The sequence below is a fragment of the Lucilia cuprina genome, chromosome 3, assembly GCF_022045245.1.
Source record: "Lucilia cuprina isolate Lc7/37 chromosome 3, ASM2204524v1, whole genome shotgun sequence".
NCBI lineage: Eukaryota > Metazoa > Arthropoda > Insecta > Diptera > Calliphoridae > Lucilia > Lucilia cuprina.
Genome location: NC_060951.1, coordinates 39,731,197 through 39,753,901, shown reverse-complemented (window position 1 = coordinate 39,753,901; position 22,705 = coordinate 39,731,197). Strand labels below are relative to the sequence as shown.

Here is a 22,705-nt window from a genome sequence, read left to right as displayed (position 1 = left end):
ATATATATATATATATACTAACAACAAAATTAGGTAATTGACTATTAAAAAACAACTTTCAAAGATTAATTTTAATTTAATACCTAATCCTTCACATAAAGATTGGTCCTAATGGTTTTATTTTATACTAAATACATTGAATTTTTGTCTTAATTATTTTAACAATTTCTATCCCTGATTTTACAATAACAAAATAATAAGGATTTTCATTTAAAAATTCAAAAACCTCGCAAACTTTACAACTTCTGCACCTTCGGAACTGGTTCTGAGGAAACGTTATACAAGTGTCGAACTCGTTCTTTGGAACAGTTCCGGAACTAGTTTTTTAATCAATGATTTCTGTTTGAATTTGGCACCCTCGGAAGGGAAGCTTTAAAGAACGTATACTTTTTATTTAAAAATAATTAATTTTTTCAGGGTTTTTTGTTCAAAGTTATTAAAATTAAGTCTAATTTTGAGAAACTGTTGAGGAATTATTATTATTGTACTAAATTTTTTAGAAAACTTACTTACAATTATCTTACATAAAATTCATCTGTTAAACTCTTTCTTGCACAGGATATAAGAAATCTGCATCTAACCTCCCCGTCTCCCGATACAATTCAGTAAGGGTATCTTTAATTCATTTTAGTTCAATTTTATGCAGAAATAATGATATGAATCATTATTTCTGCATAATCAAACAAAAACTATTTTTACGAATTTTTAATTTTTTGACATTTTTTTTTCAACTGATTCTAAGAAATTTATTTCGGAACTTTTAGAGGTTCCTTTGAACTAGCGAAGTATCAATGTATAACTAATGTCAAAGAACTAATACCTTGAAAACTCTGAAGAAGTATTTTAGAACCATAATGTTCCGAGGACGGATTCCAGTAGTAGTTGCGACATCATTAGTTCCAAGGTTGTTATTTCAGAATCTGAAAGGGTTCTCTTTGCCTTCGTTCTAGTACTAATTGCTGTTAGAACAAGTTCTAATTTTTTTTCCTGGGATTGAACAGAATTTGAACAGGGGTTTCATGAAACAAGTCTAATAAACTTGCCCAATTACACAAATGGGAAACTTAAGCGTTTAAATGAAAACCCTTAATAGAAACGTACAACTTTATACGTTACGTATTGTTGCAGATCTGTTTAGTTTTTATATGTTTTCTTGTGTCAGCAAAATTTCAATCTTTTGAACTATTACTATTATGGACTATAGTATGATCTAGTCTATAGTGCGACCTATTTACCAGCTATAATCGAAAGTGTAGCTTATACTATTGAATATAACATTATTACAAGAAACTAGACTAATGACTGGATAATAGTACAGATTATATACTAGACTTTAGTCCAAACTATAGACCATATTATAAACCAGGCTATAGACTAGATGATAAACTCTAATGCAAATTATAGACAAGACTCTATTCTTGAGTGTTGACTAAAACATAGTCCTGACAATACTCCTGATGGTAAACTAAAATATAATTAAAAAAGGTTAGAAATATAGACTGGTCTATAGTCAGGAATATAGTAAAGAATTTAGATTGGTCCAAAGATTTTTTAAGACAAATTTTAGTCATCATAAAATAATTAATTTTAATTTTTATAAATAATCGATTAAAACACAAGCTCGAATAATTGTATATCTTATTAAAATCTCAAAGCTTTCTAACAAAAACGAAAGCTTTAACTATTTAAACTCATTAGAACCGTTATCAATTTTTCAGCTAAACAAATGCAACATCATTTAGCTTTCATTCATAAACAAAATATTTTGCTTTTTCTTATGTGCAAGTATTTATCAATTACATTCTAAGGCCTGCGCATAATGTCCGGTTGCACATGTTGTAAACAACAGAAGGATGAAATGTTTGTAAACAAACCGGTTGGAAAAAGCCGGAAATCAAAATAAAACTTGCGCATTTTAAACAAACGAAATCCAACAAGTGTTGGATGTCTTCCAAAATCCAGGAATTTACAGCAAATAGATGAATGCGTGAAAACTTTCAACGATTTAGCTAAAACTTGCAAGTTTTGGAAATAATGGAAATTTTCATATAAGTCCTCTAAGCTAAACAAGGCAAAACTTTAACAGTTGCAGTTAAGACTTTAAGGTGATAAGACGTTTAAACGGAAAAGTGACAACATATTTTGTATAAATGGCTTGTATAAGCCAAAAGGCAGTAAGAAAAATTTTAACAGGGTGCTCTTAATACATACATAGTATACACATACATACACACCAATGTATAATTATACATAATTTTAACAAAATATTAAAAAAAATATTTAAAAGAAAATAATTTAATTTGTTTGAAAACAAAAATTACTCAGCTAATTATAAATTAAAATTAAATTTTTATAGCAAATACAATTAAAGAAAAAGAAAATTAATTAATTAGTTTTGGTGAAGCAAAAATTGTATTTAAATTTAGTAAAAATGTAAGGAATTGAAGAACTGAGTTTTTCTAAATTCGGGTAAGTTTTCAAAATAATATTCATTTTTTCAAGTATTTCATCATAAATATATTTCTTATTCTATTAATTTTATTTTCAAATTAAATTTTTTTGTAAATATGTATTTAGTGCGAAGGAAAAAAAGTGTAGAAAAAAATTTCTTAAATTTTTCTGTGTGTGTATACTTTAGGAATTTTCATCGTTATCGTCGTCTCTATTTTAACGATTTTTCCAGTGACCTTGTTGTGTTGTATTTTTCAACGTATGTACGGTTGTACATTCGTACATACATAGACGTATCGTACACTTTTCTTTCTTTACGTAAAATTATTATTATTTTTTGAGTTTGATTGTGAGTGTGTCAGTCTGACGACGTTTATGGTGCGAATGGCTGACAAAATACAATATAATAACAAAATAACAAAAATAATACATACAAAAAGTTGTATAAATATAAAACTACAGTGGGTTTTATTGGTGTAAAAAGTGCATGAATACATTGAAGGTAAATAATTGGATTTTAGCACAAAAATAACAGAAAAATTACACAGTCCAACAAAGTTTTAACCCAGAGACTAGAATATACTTTTATCTTATAATTTCTCCATCAAAACTGGATTTCGAGATACTGTTCCTAGATTTTGAAAAATTTTCTTTTTAAGATCGCTATATCGGGTATCCATGAAAAGTTTTATTTCTTTGTTAGATTCGCTTTTCTATCTATACACTGTTGTCAGATCTTACAACGTTGTCAGTAAAATGTGCAGAAAATGTCTAACAACAGTGTGAACTTACAAAATTTTGACTTGCAACATTGTCAGTAATGCTTTTTCTGACAAAGTTGCAAAAAAAAAATGTAATTTCACATGATAACGTAGAAACTAACCTAAAGATACCTCTACCTGGCATAAAAAATATGGATTAATTCTGAAGACTTTTATTAATTAAAAAATTATGTCGATGCAGTTTCACTGCCGCTTACTTTCTTCTGAATAGATAATCCCAATCGTTTATATATTAGAAATTCGATTGCATATTTGTGGAAATTTTTGTACATGGTTTTGCGGCTCCATGTATAAGCACTTTGCTCAAGTATTCGAGTTTTCTAAACTCTGACCATTGTTGTCCCAATGCTTAACTACCAAACAAAACTTCTGTTTACAACCAAGCGTATGGGATGGCCTCTGTTTAATCGATAACAGTACCTATAAAAGTATCCGGTAGACCAAAACACGAATTCATTAAATAAGCCCTCATAGAGAACGCCCTGTGGAAGGAAAATTCAATGGTATCACTTTTTATATACCTACATTAATACTGTACACTTAACACCACCTCATGTTTAACTCTTAGTCCCAATCACCTATTGGATATTTGTTGTCTGATTTATAGACATAACCGTACATCAGTCTTCTAATCGAAATTCCCGCGAAATTAAGTTAAATCTACAGCCAGAATGTCCAACAAGAAGGGACCTCCTAAACTTTTTTCAGTTGGCAACAGGACTTTGTGGTTCTCTGGTTTGAGCATATGTCAAATTATTTCAAGCAAAGGTCGAGGATACTTCTCATAATCACCAGTTTATAGTCTCGCAGGCTAGATGTAGCACCTTCTTTTTCCGGGATTGCAATAACACCAAAATGCGGTACTTCATCAAAGAAACAACCCCGGGGGAGATGAATATACAGTATACATGTCCTTCTGTTATCGATAAAGTTCCCTTCATTGTTCAAAACCGATATATCGCAGTGTATCATCAATGTTAAGCAAGCGATGTCTTTACTCATTGCTGAAGTTCGTACTACGGTTCATCACAATTCTTTCCAAGTTTTGTTGCCGATGCAATAGTATTTGTACATTACATTATTGTCTAGGAAGACTTTAGATATGATCCAAATCATGACTGATATTCTTTAACGGCTATTTAGGATTTAAGTAACGGCATATGGGCTGGTATCCGCCATGTATAATTTGTAACTTTGTGCTAAAAATATAACAAAATGGCGTTGAGTTAACCCTAACTTAGTATTTTGCTGAAAAATGTAATCTCAAGATAATCAAATAACTTATTGAGAGATTAGTTAGATGTATAATGTTTTTCTTAATGTCACTATTTTCCCATTTCATATCATAAATTTAAAATTTCCCAGCAAAAAAAAGAATTTCCAAAGAAGCGAAAATGAAGTAGAATTTACCCCATGGAAGTACTGAAAATGACCTGAAGATGTGATGATTTTAACACAAGCTTGTCATAGAAGAGATGTTCTTTTTATTTGATTCTAGTTTCAATTGAAAATTTTGATTCTTTTTGCTTCTTTGGATATCAATAAATATCACTTCCACAGAAGGCAAAAAATTCACTAGTGCTAGTTTTGAAGTGGTGATAAATGTTATTCTTTTGGAAGCACTCCGTGAAAATGGGGGTTAAATATCTTAAATTTCAACGTATTTAATAAACGGACAAATAATCTAAGTGTAATGGGACCGATTTTATAGTCGTGAATATGTCGAATGAATAGTTCCAATTAGAAATGCTGCAAATGGCTGTTAATGAATACAAAAGTAATTTTTTTCGAATGCGATTGATTAAACACAATATTAAACGAATGTTTAGCATTCGTTACATACTTATTGCGACCAATTAATTAGCTTTCGTTAACTAATACAATATTTACTCTTTAAATTAATTTTTACCACATAATCACCATTTAAAACCCACTGTTCAAAATATGTAAATGTTCCACTTCCACTACCCCACATGATAATTATCGTTCTATTCTCTCAACATTTCTTTTTTTACTTTATAAAATCATTTTTGGGGCCTTGGTTTTGGTAACTACAACAAAAAAATATACACAGTGTTAACTTCATAACACACACAAAAAAACAAACAATATTTTTACATTTACAAGCACATAAATTTAATATACACTATTACACACACTCTAACAAAAAGTGGGCTTTTCTCTCTCCTTTCACAGTTACTTTGAGGAGTCAAATATGTAACCCCCACCAGTCAATGTTATGGTAATAGTATTACTTTTTATTTCCCTTCTTTTGGTAGTTCGTATCGTTTTTTCTTTTGGTTATTTAAATCAGTAGAGAGTAAAGTTGGTTGGTTGGTATCTTTCTCAATTTTTGAGAGTGGTTGGGTGGGTGGTGGTTGGTTGGTGGGGTTTTTGGTTAATAAGTGTGTAATAATTTGTTTGTTTTTGTTGTAAATTTTCTTGTCTTTTTTTCAAAAACATGTAGTTTTGAGCTCTTATCACAAACGCGAGGTTATTTGTTGTTGGAGGCCATTTTATTGTAAGCAACAGTTTCTTTCTTTTGGGTATCCTCTGTTGTATTCTTTTTTTTTTGAAATTTATCATGGGGTGATAGTGATGATGGTTGATTTTGAAATTTATGTGGTTTTTTTATAATTATAGACAAAAAAATATATGTACGTATGTATGTATAACTGCAAATCGTATTCTATTTCTAACCATGGGTAATATCTTTTTTGTTACCGTAAATAATCTCATTTTGTTATTAGAGGATTTAAAGGAATATTTTAGAAGTTTTATGATACAATGTAACAAGAGATATTTTAGGTTGGAAACAAGAAAAAATTGCTAATACATTTATAAATTTCAAAGAGATGTAAATGTAATACTTACAATATAATTGTTATTTTTTCAGAAAATCCTATAATAATATTATTTTTCTTGTAATTAGTTTGTAATGAGAAACATTATAAAAATGTATTTATAAATTTGTTTATACATTTTTTTAAAGAAATAATTTTTGAAGCATTCTTTTCTTTAAGTTCATTTCTACAGGGTATTTTCGATAAATTAACTTTCTATAGAAAAATTTGGAAAAATTGTATTTCTATAGGAAATTTTTAAATTAGTTTTTTTATAGGAAATTTTTGTTAAATTTCCTTTCGATAATTTTCGATAACTTTCTTTTTAAAGGAAGTTTTCGATAAATTTCTTTTCTATTGGAAATTTTCGATAAATTTCCTTTCTATAAGAAATTTTCGATGAATTTTTTTTTATACGAAATTTTCGATGAATTTCTTTTCTATAGGAAATTTTCGATGAATTTCCTTTCTATAGGAAATTTTTGGTAAATTGCCATTCTATAGGAAATTCTCGATAAATTTCCTTACTGTAAGGAATCCTAGATAAATTTGCTTTCTATAGGAAAATTTTGATAAATTTCCTTTCTGTAGGAAATGTTCGATAAATTTCTTCTCTATAAAAAGTTTTTCTTTAAGTTGCTTTCTACAGGGTATTTTCGATATAGGAAATTTCTGAATTAGTTTTCTTTTTATAGGAAATTTTTGATTAATTTCCTTTCGATAAATTTCGATAACTTTCTTTTTAAAGGAAGTTTTCGATAAATTTCTTTTCTATAGGAAATTTTCGATAAAATTCCATTCTATAAGAAATTTTCGGAAATCCTCGATAAATTTCCTTTCTAAAGGAAAATTTGGATAAATTTCCTTTCTATAGGAAATTTTCGATAAATTTCTTCTCTATAAAAAGTTTTATATAAATTTCATTTCTATAGAAAATTTTCCATAAATTTCCTTTCTTTAGAAAGTTTTTCATAAATTTCCTTTCTATAGAAAGTTTTCCATAAATTTTCTTTCCATAGAAAGTCTTCCATAAATTTCCTTTCTATAGAAAGTTTTCCATTAATTTCCTTTCTGTAGAAAGTTTTCCATAAATTTTCTTTCCATAGAAAGTCTTCCATAAATTTCTTTTCTATAGAAAGTTTTTCATTAATTTCCTTTCTATAGAATGTTTTCCATAAATTTTATTTTCTATGGAAAGTTTTCCATAAACTTCCTTTATATTGAAAGTTTTCCATAAATTTCCTCTTTACAGGAAATTTTCGATAAATTTATTTTCTACAAAGAGTTTTACATAAATTTCCTTTCTAGAAAGTTTTCCATAAATTTCCTTTCTATAGAAAGTTTTCCATAAATTTCTTTTCTATAGATAGTTTTCAATAAATTTCCTTTCTATAGAAAGTTTTCCATAAACTTCCTTTCTATTGAAAATTTTTTATAAATTTTCTTTTCTATAGATAGTTTTCCATAAACTTCCTTTCTATTGAAAGTTTTCCATAAATTTCGTTTCTATTAAAAGTTTTTGATAAAGTTCCATTTTATAGATAATTTTTCATAAATTTTCGTTTTAGATAAATTTCGTTTCTATTAAAAGTTTTTGATAAAGTTCTATTCCTTTGCATAGGAAATTTTCGATAAATTCCTTTTTTTATAGGAAATGTTAAAAAAATTTTAAAGTTCATAGGAAATTTTCTATAAATTTCATTTTTTATAATAAATTTGCGAATTTCAAAGAAAATCTCAATAAATAACACCTTTTTACAGAAAATTTACGATAAATTACATATTTTCGAAAAATTTTCTTTATATGAGAAGTTTTTGATAAATTTCCTTTTTTTCGATAAATTTTCTGTTTATATTAAATTTTTAATAAATTATCTTTTTGAATTTTCTTTTTCTAGAAAATTTTCGATGGATTTGCTTTTTTAATAAATTTTCAATAAATTTCCTTTATAAGAAAATTTGCTAAAAATTTTCTTTTTTCAGCTTATTTTTGTTAAATATCCTTTTTATAGGATGTTTGTAATGAATTTTATTTTTATTAAAGGTATAAAAGGAAAAAATTTCTTTATATAGGAAATTTTGAGTGAATTTTCTTTTCATTTTCTTAGGAATTTTCGATAGCATTTCCTTCTATGTATAAATATTTTCAATAAATTTCCTTTTTATATGAAATTCTCCATAATTTCCTTATTATTACAAATTTTTTCTTAAATTTCTTCTTTGGGAAAATTTTTGCTAAATTACCTATAAAAGAGTAATATGAGGAAATTTTCTATATTTTTTAATTTATTAAAATGTTTCCCCACTGTTTCACCAATTTTCTCTCACTTTATTACCTTTCATCACAGGATGCATTAAATGCAACTTCCTTGCGTTTATATCGGCTTCAATTTGAAGCCATTAAGGAAACCAATAAAAACGTAATTTACCGTTAAAAAAAAATATCATAAAATTTCTACCATAAAGATAAATTATTTGTATGCCAAACTCTAAGCCGTAGAAAACAGTAATGTGGTATTATTTATTTAAATAGTTTAGTTTTATGCTCGTAAAAATGAATTTATTAATAAAAAAAGGGAAACAGAAATAGTTTTCTTTGTAAAAACAAAACATAGAAATAAAAAAAGTTCAAGGTGTCATTTTGTTACATATATTTTTTTTTTCAATGAGGTCAATTGGGGTGATTGTAGTTTGTTTCTCTTTATGAAAAAAAAAGAAAATTTTTCTTTTTGATTTTGTTGCAATCTAGAACATAAAGTGAATGTACGACCCTGACTATAATAAAAAAACTGAATCTGGTGTGTGATAGATTTTTAAAGCACAAATACAGACACAAACTTGGTGTATAAAAAGGATTTAACATCATCAATGGTGCAAATATACACACACATATACACAACTAGTCTTCAATATAAATGACGTTCATTCAAAAATATCCTTTTGGTCTTTGTTATTGCAGTCTTAAGCACCACAAAAAAATTTTAAAACATGAAACACACACGAATTCAAAAAAACAAAAATAAAAGGTGCTTGGCAAACCAAAAAAAAAGAAGACAATTTTATTACAGTACAAAGAACAGAAACGGTTCAAAGTGTAATGAACAGGCGTTTAAGTATAGTATAAAGCCATTTTTAAATAGCCGTGTTAAAACAATAATATCGTACATAATACATACATATGTATATTGTTTTAACAAAACAAAATTTTGGTAAAAAAATAGAAAGTTTATTAACATTTTTGATAAAAAGGAAAATTTTTATATGAAAGGTTTATAAGAGCTTTAATGATTATCGAAAATGTTAACAAACAGGAAATTTATTTATAATTTCCTTTTATTATTAAATTTATTAAAAAAGAAAATTTAAGAAGAAATTTTACTAAAAAATTTAAGAAAATTTAAAAGTTAATTTTAAATCATATATACAAATCTCTAAATGCATTTCGACAAAATCCTGTTAATTCCAAACAAACAAATGGCATAACTTGCAAATATACTAATGCTACTTTGAATAATAATAAGAGTTCATTCAAATTTTGTTTTCTTGGTAAAATTTGTAAATAAAAGGATTTTAGTAGAAAGTTCTTTGTCTGTTTAAGTATAACCTTGAGTAGTTGCACATATTGGTTCCTGCGTATTGTTGCAAACAAAAAGTGTACACATTCATTTAAAAGTGAATGTACGAATTCAAGCCAATGACTCATGTGACAGTTCAAATAGACTGTTAAATACATATTATTGAAGGGAAACAATGAATGTTGAAATTTATACAAAAGCCTAAGGTGGTTCTAAAATACGTTTGTTTGTTTTTAAAAGAGGAGGTGAAGGTGACTCATTTGGAAATAAAATAAGAAAATTTAGCAAATTTCTTACCAATAGCGAATTTATGAAGCTTGTCGAAAATAATTGTGAAATATGTTCTAAAAAAACCGATACTTAAACATACATTACCAGGTAAGGTTCTCAAATGCTAAATTTACTTACACTATATAATTTTAAGTCATTATTAAAACATGATGATGTCATTTAAGCAAGTACATATCACAATTGCTTATAAGTTCTTAGAAAAATCAGTCAATGTAAATAATGTGAAAAACATATATATATGTCCAATTTACAATCGATGTCGTATCGTTGTAGCGTTGTATGTCTTAAACATTTTTTATATAAAATTTTTTGAAATAAAAAGAAATCAATTATAAAAGAATTACAACATACTACGATACAACCGTACAACACCGATTGTGAATTGGACAATAGTTTCTATATCTTCAGAAGCTGAGTAATAAATTAGAAAGTATTTATATAACACATTATTTAAAAGGCGTTATTAAAGTACTGCTATGTAATGAGAATAGGTAAATGGTTACAATTGCAAGCTATTACCAAGTTTTTGTTGCGTTCATTTAAAAGCCAAATTAATGAAAAACTATAGAACACTTTATATAAAAAATTGTGGAACATTTTTTTGTAAAAAATAAAATTTATCAAGAATATTTTAGGACAATTTCGTGTCATATGACCCAACATAAAAAATTAAAAAAAAAAATTGATTTTTAATATTCTTTGGTAAGTTATTGCACTCATTCGAAAAAAACTTTTTATGACCAAAATGTTCAAATCGGCAGTTCTTGACCGATATAGCTGAAAAGTTGTGTCTGGCCTACTATTCCAGAGTAGAAAGGAAAGAAAATTTATTGAAAATTTCCCATTGAAAATATTCTATTAAAAGCAATTCATTGAATTATTTATTTTAAATAGGACATTTATTAAAAGGATATTTATCAAATTTTTCCTATAAAAAGGAAATTTGCCAAAAAAAATCCTTAAGAAGAGAAAGTTTTCTATAAAAAGGATATTTATCAAAAATTGCTTATAAAAATGGAAAATTTAGAAAATTTCTCAAAGAAATGAAAATTTATCAAAAATTTAATTTAAAAATGAACGTTTATCAAGATAAAATCTATAAAAATTCATATAAAAAGGAAAGGAAAATTGAAAATTCTGACAGAGAGGAAAAAAGGAAATTCCTACAGAAAGGAATTTATAGAAAATAATTTTATTAAAGATTTCCTACAGAAAGGAAATTTATTAAAGATTTCCTACAGAAAGGAAATTTATTAAAGATTTTCTACAGAAAGTAAATTTTTTAAAGATTTCCTAAAGAAAGGAAATTTTTATTTAAATTTCCTATAGAAAGGAAATTAATTGAAAATTTCCTATAAAAAGGAAATTAATTGATTATTTCCTATAAAAAGGAAATTAATTGATTATTTCCTTTAAAAAGGAAATTTTTTGAAAACAAAAATTATATATAAAAAGGAAATTTATCAACAAAAAGAAAATTTCCTATAGAAAGGAAAATAATTGAAAATTTCATATAAAAAGGAAATTAATTGATTATTTCCTATAAAAAGGAAATTAATTGATTATTTCTTTTAAAAAGGAAATTTATTGAAAATTTCCTAAATAAATGAAATTTATTGAAGAAAATATATATAAAAAGAAAATTTATCAACAAATTTTATAAAAAAGGACATTTATCAAAATTTCCTTTAAAAGAAGAGTTTATCAAAAATTTTAAAAATAAGGAAATTTATAAAAAGTTCCTATAGAAAAGAAAATATATTAAAAATTTCCTATAAAAAGAAATAAAAAAAAATTATAAAAAGGAAATTTATCAAAAGTTTTCTATCAAAAGAATTTTTATTAAACATTTTATATTAAAAAAGTAAATTATCAAAAATTTCCTATTAGAAGAAAATTTATCAAAAAGTTCCTAGATAAAGAAAGTTTATCGAAAATATCATGTATAAAAGGAAATTTTTTCTAAACAGGAAATTTTACGAAAAGTTCCTATAAAAAGAAAATTTATCAATAATGTTCTATAAAATGGATTTTATCGACAATTTCTAAAAAAATAAATTTATTGAATAAATTCTATAAAATTTAAATTTATTAAAAATTTCCTATAAAAACAAAATTTATACAAAATTTTTTACAAAAAGAACATTTTTCGAATATGTTCCTTATTAATTTTCATTTCTGATGATATATTTTTCTATATTTTTATATAATTTATTTTCTAAGCCTTCTTGAACTGACATTTGTGTCAAAAGTAAAATATGTACAGCTTTTTTGTCGTTTTAATTTTCTAACATTAAAAATCTCTATTATAAACGTTTCATTTGTCGAACAATTCTTTCATTCCTCTTTAAATGTAAAACAACTTTATTATTTATTTCCTTTTTAATTTGTTCAATAATTTCAATTAAATACATTAATTAAATATTTTCTTCTTTTTTCGATTTTAACATTATTTACTGACAACTACCTGTCAATTATTTAAACATTCCATGACACTTGCACATAAAATTCATATAAATTCCACTATTTTTCAAAACAATTTGCAAAAATTTTTAAGATATGAAAAAATCAACATTTAATTGAATTCTTTCAATTGTTCTTCAAAAACGTAGAAACAAGTAGGCAGGCAAGGCAGTCTAAAAGGAAGGCAGGACGTTTGTAAGACAGACAGATAGTCCTACAGCCATAATTGTACATAAAATTATTAAATTGTACAAGTAAAATATTTACATGTAAAAAAACAATAGAATATAAGTAAAAAGACTGTTCTCAATCACACTCATACTTGTGCTACTTGATTGTCAATTTTACGAGAAAAGGAAAAAGAGGATGTTAGAGAAAAAATTCAATAAAAATATGAATGAGTATTTTGAAAGGAATTTAAGTAAAAGTAAGAATGTATACACGCACACATACATCCATAGATATCGTATTCATACCATGAATGAATGAATTTAAAAGTGTTTTATTATAATAATGCATACTTTTGTTGTAGATGTATGTACATATGTTTGTATGTGTGTACTATGTACATGAATTCTATGACACTTAGACTTACATATACATACATACTTACATAATAATGCCATTCATGTATACAATGCTTTTCTTCCTTCATTTGCAGCCCTCTAAAGAACTTTTCTTTGAAAGGGTACAAGTGTGTTGTAAAGGAATTTATAATTTACTTTTATTTCTTTTTTATATATTTGCTCTTCTTAGTCTTGTACTTGGTAGAGATGGAAAAAGAAGGGATAATTGGATTTTTTTACACAAACAATTTAAATTTGAAAAAAAGTACTTTAAAAGGAATTTTATAGGAATATGCGACAAATATCCTTTTGTAAGGAATTTTTAATAATTTCCTTTTTATAAAAAAAATATATTTATTTCGTTTCTATAGAAAATTTTTATTAAATTCACGTTTAAGGAAAATTTTTGAAAGCTTTCCTTTTATAAAAAAAAGATTCGTAAAATTTTCTTTTATAGAAAATTTTCAATACATTTAGGAATTTGGAAATATGGAAATTTTGTGTAAATTTCCTTTTTGCATGAAATTTTCTAAAAAAATTTTCTACATATAAAGAACAAGTTTTCGATTTATCTTCTTTTTTTATAAAAATTTCAATAAATAACCTTTTTTTAGAAATTTTTTTAATTTGAATTAATTTACTTCTTATAAGTTTTTCGATCTATTTCCCTTTTGTAGAATATTTCCTAAAAAATTTTCTACGAATGAAGAAAAAGTTTTTGATTTATTTCTTTTTCAAATTTATTTCCTTTCAAATTTCAATAAAATTCCTTTTTTTAGGAAATTTTGAATAAATTTTCTTCTTATAAAAAACTTTGGATAAATTTTCGATAAATTTCCTTTTTTATATGAAATTTTTGATAAACTACCTTTTTTATATAAAATTTTTGATGAATTTCCATTTTTATAGGATTTTTTGTTAAATTTCCTTCTTTATATGAAATTTTTGATAAATTTTCTTTTTCATAGGAGATGATTGATAAATTTTCTTATCGATAGGAAATTTTTCATAAATTTCCTATTTGATAGGAAATTTTTCATAAATTTCCTATTTGATAGGAAATTTTTCATAAATTTCTTATTTGATAGGAATTTTTTGATAACTTTCAATTGTGAAAGGTAATTTTCAATAATTTCTGTAGATTAAAGAAAATTTTCAATAAATTCCTTTTCTGAATTTTCTTTTGTTTTTGGAAATTTTCGATTAATTTCCGTTTTATATAATAAGTTTCCGATATTTTTTACTTTTCATGACAAAATTTCAATAAATATCCTTTTCAATAAATTGTGTATTTCAAACAAAGTGTCTCAATTTATAAAACGAAACGACAAACGTTCAAAAAAATTTTTTTTGGAAAAAATTAAAATTTTTTAAAAATTTCTTAGTATTTTTCATACAAATATTTAACGTTAACGAAATTTTCGACGAATTTTCTTTTTATTTAATAAATTTCCGGAAATATTTCCTTTTCATAGGAAATTTTTGATGATTTTATTTTATAAATTCGTAAGTTTTATCTGTTGTCTTTTTGGTACGATTCTATAAATTTTCTTTTTACGCATCCCTGATTCTATAATATAATCAGACATGGCGTCTATATATAGTACTTAATTCTTGTAAAAAATATATTATAATGTGTAAATTATTGCAGGAGTGAAATTAATGCTAAAACAAAGAGTCTGAGAGTTGTGAAATAGAATGTTGAAGGCTTTTTCTTTTATGGATGTTTAGAAGAATTTCTATTTTTCGCTAATCCTACTTTGTTATTGACATTTTTCTCTTTTACTTAGTTCTTATTTTGCCATTTTTTATCTCCTCTTTAATGTACTTGAAATATACTTTAGGAGTTTTATTGTTGGTTTCATTATTTCTATTATTAAAAGAATATTTTTATGATGCCTCCGGCGTTGCCAATTTAGCTGTCAGCATCGCTGTCAGCATTTTAATGTTATGTGGTAGAGCGATAAATGAGAGTAATTTATAAATTATAATGCTAACTTATTGACAAACAAAATACAGAACGCCTTATATAACGTATTATAATTTAACCACTATAGACTAGTCTATTCTAGAGTCTAGTCTATAGTCTATTCTAAATTCTAATCAGTCTATGGTCTATTATATTGTCTAGTCTACAGTCATTTCTATAGTTTAATGTTATGCGGTAGAGCGATAAATGAAAGTAATTTAGTCTAGTCTACGATTATAGTCTAGTCTATAGTCTAGTCTATACTCTAGTCTATAGTCTAGTCTATAGTCTAGTCTATAGTCTAGTCTATAGTCTAGTCTATAGTCTAGTCTATAGTCTAGTCTATAGTCTAGTCTATAGTCTAGTCTATAGTCTAGTCTATAGTCTAGTCTATAGTCTAGTCTATAGTCTAGTCTATAGTCTAGTCTATAGTCTAGTCTATAGTCTTGTCTATAGTCTAGTCTATAGTCTTGTCTATAGTCTAGTATATATACTAGTGTATAGTATTGTCTAGAGTCTAGTATATATTCTAGTCTATATTTTATTCGATTACTGTGTAAATTCCTGCCTTATCGGACTGTACCTCGATAACAGTTTTCGTATTTTAGCTTTAACTTTTTTCAACACTTGTTTTTTAATATTTTCTTTTCGGCGTTTTTACCACTTGTATTATTTGTTGTGTTCCTTTTTCTGATTTGCAGTTTATCCCTCAATTCTTTAAATAAATCCATAAACAAATAACTCAACTGTATACATATTTTCATTTAGATCCCTTTTATGTTAATTCAAAATTCTACTTCAAAATAACGAAAACCAGAACAATGTCCTATGATGCCATTTGCAAAAGAGTACGAAAGGAAATGAAAGAGAGTTTAAGTTAAAAAAGCAAGCAATTTTCAAAAGGTACTTAATTTGCATAGACTAAGTGATATAAAGTGTGGTAGGTTTCAAATTTAGCTTAAATAAATATACCAAATCAAAGTCGTTTTAAAAAAGATACATATTTAAAGAATTTTTAAAAGGAAGTATTTTTTAAAATTTTTAGCAACAAATAAATCATAATTTTTAATGAAGCTTCAAATAGACAACAATACAAATAAATCTAGAAAAAAAGAAGCAGATTTGAAAATTTTATTTTCAATAGGGCATTGCATGATGTCATCTTGACCCACTACCAATAGATTGTTTTTCTATTTTTGTTTGCGTCTGTATAAGTGCTTTTTTTTTTTTTTGTTGTCATACATAGAAAATGTTACCAATTTTCTGTATTGTATACATTTTTATGTATTGGTATTTGTATTATCAAATTGTGTATCTATGTGTCTGCTTTTTTAAGTTTGTATCTATTTGTAAAGCCACAAATAATATCCCTTTATTTTTTTGTATTTTTTTTTACTAAAATCTATATAAATCAAAGTATTTTTCCTTGAAATTTTATTTGTTGCTCTATTTTTGTTTTCTTTTTTTTTGCCTCCTTGGTAATTGCAATACTTCAGTAATTGATTTCTATGACTTTCGATTTAATGGCATTTTTAGTTTGAACAAATTAAAATTTATTTACTTGTGTGTTTTTAAATAATGCAATTTACCTTTTGTTTCTATATTCTTAAGGGTAAAAATCCAAAATTAATAAAATGGAAATTTAATTACGTTTTTTTTGATAAGAAAATTGTTATTTATTTCAATTAGAAAAACATATAAATTAAAAATGAAATTAGAGCAAAATGAATGAATGAGTGCACAATAACAATGAATACATGTTCAAGGTATGTTGATTTTATGTTGTCTAAAAAGTTAATTGAAATTTAAGATTTTTCAAGGAGAGATTTTGAAACAAATTATTTTTTTTTTTTTTGAAAGTTAAGAAGAAGGCAGGATTTTAATTAAAATAAATAATGATGTTCAAATACACGCAGTATGACAAAAACGAATTTGTTTTATATTAAACATTTTATACAAACTACAAATTTAACCCCTCATTTAATCTACTCAGAATTTTGACTTTAAGAACAACTCAGAAGCCATAGAAAAATTCTCAATAAAATATTAAGTAATTAATAATTTTCTACAAAAAAAAAAAACTAGAACAGAAAACTCAAAACAACAACTAATTCATTCTTTCTGTGTCATATTAAGTTCATAAAAACTTGACTCTGTCTGCCAATCATTTTGTTCATTTGTGCCATTAAAAAACTTTTATTTTGTAAAAAAAAAATCAAAATAAAGTTTTTTCTCTTTACAAGTATCGACTTAAATAATAATCTTAATGGAAAAACTTTTTATCTCTTGATTTTTATAAATGAACAATTTCTAAATCAAAGTGAGAACGTATGAGTAATTTGAGAATTATTAAAAATTAATCATACTTTGACAAGGTCTTTTATAAAAAAACATTGAAATCAATATAATATTCTATTTACAAATCCTTATACAAAAATTCGATATATTAAAAGAATTCTCCATTTTTTTTAAATAGATTTTTATACAAAACTAGCTATACCTAGTCTGCTTCGCTACCCTCATCTTAATGGAATAAAATAATTTTTTTTATTATTTTAAATGTATATTTTTTTCCTAATTTTTACATTTTATATGAAAAATTTTCGATTTTAGAGGGGACTTCCCTTTACAAACCACCCCTCCACCGTGGATCCGCGACTGCTCCGGGCTATATCTGCTTAATTTCATGTTTTAAGTTTCAATATTTTAGAATATTTAAAAAGTTAATTTTGAATAACAAAAAAGTGCCAAAAAGTCATCTTTTAAGTACTCTCACTCTATCCGACCTCTACATGCTTTCAGGTTTCTAATTTACATTTTATAAAAAATTCAAAAAGTAACAACTTAAAAATGAAAAAAATACCAACAATTTACCTTGTATATATTGCAATTTACTGAAATTTTGAAGAAATTTTGATTAATGAAAAAGTACCAAAAAGGCCTCTTTTATATGCTCTAACACAATCCGAGCTCTACATGATTTTATGTTTTTAGTTTACATTTTATAAAAAAATTAAAAAGTACCAACTTAAAAACGAAAAAGTACCAACAAGTTCTCTTATATATTACAATTTACTGCTGGCTCTACATACTCAATTTCATGTTTTTAAATTTAATCTTAAAGAAAACTCAAAAAGTACCACTGAAGAACGAAAAAGTACCAAAACGTTTCTTTCTATTGATTCTCAATTACTGCGGACTTTTCATGCTTAATTTCATGTTTCTAGGATCAATTTCATACTTAAAAAGTACCAGTCCACGAACGAAAAAGTACCTTTTAAAGATTCTTATTTACAATTTGCTCTACATGCTTAGCCCCCATATTCATAAATGCTTGATAGAGTTATTGATAGTTTATTGTAAGAATTTTGTATGGAAAACTGTGCGTGATAAACTTAAAATAGCTTTAATTAAGAAAACTCAAAAAACCAATAATGTTTCATGTTTCGCTTTCAATATCAAAGAAAATTAAAAAAGAACCAGTTGGAGAACGAAAAAGTACTAAAAAATATTACTTTATACCGGGGATCCAAATAAGACCTCATTAGCGTATTAAATGTTTATATAGTTTTCCCTTTTTTTTCTCCCCGTTAAAAAATTCTATTTCAAAAAGATGCTACATCGTAGTGTGAGCACGTTATGATGTATTTATTGTAAGTTAATAAATAAAAAATAATTTACGAAAAAAGTACCAAGAAATTGATACTATTTGATTTCGAATATCTTAAAAATTCGAAATTTAAATTTTTAATTTTTTTTTTGTTATGAAGGAGTCAAATTTTTTTTTTGAATTTTCACTGGTTTAAGAGGTACATGGGGTGCATAAAAAGTTCAAAAATACAGTTTTTAACTAGTTTAAAAGACCGACTTTGAAAAAAGTACCAGACACCTGTCCGCTTGTTACTTAAACGAACTACGATAAGATATTTTTGTATCTTTTCTAGTTTAGGAGATATGATATTAACCGTATTTACTCCCTAAACATTGGAATTTCCAAAAATCCCGTTTTAGTGGATCTTTTTGGTATTTCATAGACAAAATAGATCCAGGTTGAGGAACGTATGTGTAATGTGAGAAAAGTTGTTTAGAAGGAGAAACTTTTTCTATACAAAAGTTTTTTATATGAAAACAAAAATAATCCTTATTTAGAGAAAAGTCTTTAAGAATAGAACACAATTTCTATAAATTAGATTTCTATAAAGAAAAGTTGTTTAAACTAAAGCATTTTTTCCTATAGAAAGGTTATCTAGAATAGAAAAGATATAATGGAAGCAATTTTTTTATAAACAACAACAACTTTTCCCATAAAAAAGTTGCCTAGACAAGAATAACTTTTTCTTTAAAAAGGCTTTTTCCATATAAAAATTGTCTATACTAGAGCAACTTTTACTAGAGTAAAGTTATCTAGACTAAAACACCCTTTTCTATAGAAAAGTTATATAAACAAGAGCAACTTTTTTTCTAAAGAAAAATTAACTAGACTAGAGTGTAAATCATAAAAGTTAAAAATAAACAAAATAAATTTTTAAACATTGTAATTTGCTTAATTTTTATTATATTTCAGACTCAATCAAGATAAATTTCAAATTATATTATTTATGTACATACATATAAAATTAACTTTGACACTTTTACCGCCTTCGAATACATTAATGTATATACCCACACTAAAATAAAAATAAAAAAACACTTTCTCTGCTTTTACTTATTAACACACAAATTGAACGTATGATTAATATTTTATCTCAATTCATCATACGTCATGTGTTATTTTTTTACGTACATATATGTAAATAATAAATAATTTTTTATAGATTTACGTCTATACATGCTTCGTCTAATGCTAATAGAAACAACAATAATAATCATAAAAATATAATACAAATTATATGGAAATTATATAATAACTTCATTTATCGATTTTATTAAACATTAATGACGTAAAATGTATAATAATGATTTTATATTTTAGTAAATTTTTCTTTCTAGTATTTAGCACAATGCAAGATTTAAAGATTAACAAACAATAGAAACTAAAAATACAGAATTTTATTGTAAACTTTTTTTTATATAATAATCATGCAGAGTTGGATTTTTTAAACATTTATGGAACAATAGAAAAAGTTTTTAATGTCAAATGGTTGTTTTCACTATTTGCTCATATTGCCAACACACTCACATCTCGTTAAGCTAATATCAAATTATCAAACGAAAAAAAATTGCATGTATACGAGTAGATTTTTATAAAGTTTTATTATTTTTAAACAATGAAAATGTTATTATGGATATAGAATAAGAAAAATCCCACTGTTATTATGGTGGTTTCTCTACAAAGTTTTGCACAAATACAACAATTTTTAAAACTTCTATTTTCGTTTGTAACTTTCTTCCAGTTTTCAGAAGCCATGATAATATTTGCTCAAAAACAACTTTGTAACTATTTCCTTTTGTCACTATTGTATTTGGCTTAAAGAGTTGGTTTTACTACTTTACGAATAAAAAAAAACATCTCAAAATATCTCATATGAAAGTAGTTTTATGCCAAGTACTGCACGATATGTGATAACACTGAAGGAAATTTAATTAAAGACATAACAGAAAAAAATTTTTGTCTATAGAAAAGTTGTCTAGACTAGAGCAACTTTTTCTATAGAAAAGTTGTCTAGACTAGAGCAACTTTTTCTATAGAAAAGTTGTCTAGACTAGAGCAAATTTTTCTATAGAAAAGTTGTCTAGACTAGAGCAACTTTTTCTATAGAAAAGTTGTCTAGACTAGAGCAACTTTTTCTATAGAAAAGTTGTCTAGACTAGAGCAACTTTTTCTATAGAAAAGTTGTCTAGACTAGAGCAACTTTTTCTATAGAAAAGTTGTCTAGACTAGAGCAACTTTTTCTATAGAAAAGTTGTCTAGACTAGAGCAACTTTTTCTAAGGAAAAGTTGTCTAGACTAGAGCAACTTCTTCTATGGAAAAGTTGTTTAGACTAGAGCAAGTTATTCTATAGAAAAGTTGTCTAGACTAGAGCAAGTTTTTCTACAAAAAAGTTGTATAGACTAAACCAAATTTTTCTATAGAAAAGTTGTATAGACTAGAGTAAGTTTTTCTATATAAAAAATTATCTGAAATAGAGTAAGTTTTTCTATTAAAAAGTTGTCTGAAGTAGATTTACTATTCAATATAAAATATATATTTACTAAAGCAATCTTTTCTATAGAAAAATTGTTAAGGGTAGAACAATTTTTGTATAGGAAAGTTTCTTTATTTAAATCATTTTCTGTGTAAAACAAATACAAAGTTAACATCACTATTATGGTGACAACATAATAACATTTTATAGTTAATGTTGCAACATAGTTGTCTACTTTATACACTAAACACAAATAAAGTTGCTGTTGCATTGTTAAAAAAATTCCAAACATTTGAAAGTTTTAAATTGAGAAAAAAATACACTAAGGATAAAGCTAAAAGTTGTGTACAAAATTGTTAGCTTAAATAAAAGTTATTAAAACTTTACAAAGTGACTTCAATAACAATGTTTAGCGCACAATAACAAAAAAGTAACAATTAAAAGAAAAACACATTTTGTGGTAAAACGAATAATGCAACAATTTGGTTAATGTCTTAGGAAGTAATTTGAATTTTATGTTAGTTAAAAACTAGTTAAAAGTTCAAAACTTAATATATTTGTTTTACGCAGCGTATGATTATTGTTGATGAATAGAAATTAATTATACGTATCCTTATGTTTACAGATTTTCTGGAAATTTAACTTATTTACGTTTAATTTATTTGCTTTATGCTAATAATAAACTTTATAAAATAAATATGCAAAATATATGATTATTGTAGTTTAAAATAATATATAAAATGCAATTTGTTTGTCATAAAGTTTTATTTTTATGCCATACTATAAACTAAAGTATATTAAATTTCTATGTAGCAAATTTTAAACCATAAAGTGTCAGACAAATATTGTTTATTTTATAATGCAAATTTTTATTATAAAGCATATAAAACGAATTGTAAATTTCTTTACTAAAAGTTTATTTTATATTTTATTGTTATTATTTTGCAGCAGGAGAAGCTTTGTAAACAACTGGTTACTGGTAAGTGTTTATTTAATATTTATTGCAATTGTTAGTAAATTTATAAATGTATGTGTAAACAATTAGCATTAAGGCAAGTTGGTTTTATTAAGATTTCTTAGGAAAATTTTCTAAAAGAAGAATATTTTTAAACATTTTTATTTAAAATTTAAAGTTTTTATTATTTTCTATTTAAAAATTTTATCTAGACAAGAGCAACTTTTTCGATTAAAAAGTTGTCTTGAAGAGAGCAATTTATCTATAGAAAAGTTGTCTAGACTAGAGCAACTTTCTGTATAGAAAAGTTCTTTAGACTAGAGCAACTTTTTTTATTGAAAAGTTGTCTAGACTAGAGCAACTTTTTTTATTGTAAAGTTGTCTAGATTAGAGAAACTTTTCTATAGAAAAGTTGTCTAGACTAGAGCAACTTTTTCTATCGAAAAATTGTCTAGACTAGAGAAAAGTTATATAGAATAGAGCAACTTTTTTTCATAGAAAAGTTGTCTAGACGAGAGCAACTTTTTCTATAGAAAATTGTCTTTTCCTGTAAACAAGTTGTCAAAAGAAAAGTTTTGTTAACAAACTTTTCTACAAAAAAATTGTCTACGCGAGAGCAATTTTTGCTATGGAAAAGTTGTCTTAACAAGAGCAACAATTTTATAGAATTGAAGCAATTTTTCA

General features: G+C 25.2%; 1 long non-coding RNA gene across 2 annotated transcripts; it reads left to right on the top strand.

Annotated features, from left to right (window-relative positions):
- Positions 1-1,828: 1,828 nt before the first annotated feature.
- LOC124418709 lies at positions 1,829-22,045 on the top strand. Of its 2 annotated transcripts, XR_006940179.1 has the most exons (3): positions 1,829-2,174; positions 2,357-2,469; positions 22,015-22,045. It is a non-coding gene; the product is annotated as an uncharacterized LOC124418709 (long non-coding RNA). The 2 variants fall into 2 exon arrangements; XR_006940180.1 differs by lacking the exon at positions 1,829-2,174 and having other exon boundaries at positions 2,316-2,469.
- The last annotated feature ends 660 nt before the right edge of the window (positions 22,046-22,705 follow it).